This window comes from Mandrillus leucophaeus, unplaced genomic scaffold, assembly GCF_000951045.1.
Source record: "Mandrillus leucophaeus isolate KB7577 unplaced genomic scaffold, Mleu.le_1.0 Scaffold19, whole genome shotgun sequence".
NCBI lineage: Eukaryota > Metazoa > Chordata > Mammalia > Primates > Cercopithecidae > Mandrillus > Mandrillus leucophaeus.
The window spans coordinates 4,830,944-4,832,768 of NW_012101920.1; the positions used below are offsets into that span (position 1 = coordinate 4,830,944).

The 1,825-nt window shown below is 35.2% G+C and overlaps 1 long non-coding RNA gene across 1 annotated transcript in view; it reads left to right on the forward strand.

The window, feature by feature from the left end:
* LOC105538305 overlaps nucleotides 1–951 on the forward strand; it is a 6,911-nt gene extending 5,960 nt beyond the window's left edge. The window contains exons 2-3 of the long non-coding RNA XR_001005878.1: nucleotides 27–226; nucleotides 714–951. This is a non-coding gene — a long non-coding RNA (uncharacterized LOC105538305). The remainder of the gene's footprint in view (nucleotides 1–26; nucleotides 227–713) is intronic.
* Nucleotides 952–1,825: the final 874 nt, after the last annotated feature.

Below are 1,825 nucleotides of genomic sequence, written 5' to 3' on the forward strand. Positions count from 1 at the left end.
CTGGCACTTTTCTAAATTATTTTCAGATGATCCCTACATCTTTTGGAAGAGGTCCAAGTATCAAGCAGTTGGAGACACAGGGAAAGGGTAGTATAATGCAGAAAGTGACTTGAACAAATTTACACAGAAGGCAGTGAAGTGTGATTCAAATTCAAGCAGTCTAGACCCTGCTCCATACAACTCTGCGGCATAACCTTGCAGTATGAAAATGACACCTCTCACGCAGGTACGCCTTATTCTTTTCAAGAGCTGCATAATACTCCTTTGCATGGATGTATCATTGATTTATTTTGTTCACTGTTAGTGATGTCTTAGACTTTTTCCTACAGTTTGCCATTGTGAGCAATGTTTCAATTTTTGAATACTTCACCACGTTTTTGAACCCATATTAACTGCACACATTTGTTACATCAACTAATCAATTTATAGTAGTAGATTTATAGGCTTTTAAACACCAAAAGCTTATTTTCTTCTTACTAGTAGGGAGATATGGATGGGACTTACTGAAACAAGACATATAATGCATCTCTATTCTTGCAGTCAAATCAAAATGGCCCTATCAAAGTGCAAGTGCTCACTAAATATTTGTTAAATGAAAGAATTAAATAGAAAAGCTGACATTTAATAATATTATCACAATGCATAAAATATGTTGATTTATAAAATCTCATCAACTTTATGCAATTAAAGCAACCATTATCCTCATTTTACAGATCAGGGGTATGAGATCCAGTGACTTACCCAAAGTTTCAAAGGAAAGATGTAACAGAGCCATCTCTGAACTTCTGCTCTTGGGGGTCTAAATCTACATACTCTTTCCGCTAGTTCTGACCTTAGCAGGTGTTTGACCCAGGACTTTCCCAACTTGGTTTCCATTTGTGTAGAACTAATGCCAAATTTCAAGAGAAAATATTACATACCATAATCAATAAAAACAAAATATCAAACATGTATTATGTGGGAAACACTGAGATAACTACTTGGCATTTCACTACCTCAATACTGTTGGCAACCATCCTACGAGCCTCATGCAATTACTGCTACCACTTTGCAGATGAGAAAAAGAAAATTGACGCTAAGCAAAGTTTAGTAACTTGCCCAATATCACAAGAAGTAGTAAGTGACAGAGGAAGACTTAGCTCACATCTGAGTGTCTCCAAATCCCAAAGCCTCATGCCCTACTTTTTTACTGGAAGTTAAAATGAATATTATGACGGGTACCTTTTTAAAACCTTAAAGATGATATGTATTAGTTGTACTGATTCCTGAGTGCGTCTGTATTTCATAAGGCTTTTCTGTCCTTTATTTTCAAGAGTCTTCCATATACCTCTTAGGGAATCTGTCTCAGCTAGTATTATAATGAGAACTATCATATAGCAAATATTTAGCTACTTAATAAATAACTACATATTTTTTTAAAAATGACAAACTCACCAGAATTGGCCTTTACTTAATAATCACAAACATCAAGCTTATGAATATTTCATGCTCACTCCTTTCTGCTGAGAGTGTGAGCATCCTGCATTTCTATAGCTCCAGATTATGCAGGGAGCAATGGAAACCATATGTTTTGTGTGTTTTCTTTAACAATTTGATGATGGAAGAACACCTGGCAGTGTTGGAGATAATGTAAGAAATGGTCGCCTTTTGTTATTTGAGTGCTTGAAATAAAAACCTCAAATGGCAAGTTGTAATCCAAACCGCAGTAATTATAGAAGGCAGTACAAAAAGGTATACATTTTAAATTCATAAATCTAAATGAGTCTATCTGCAAGTAAGTAAACTTTATTCAATTTTCCACAGCAACTACCCCGTCAACACTATC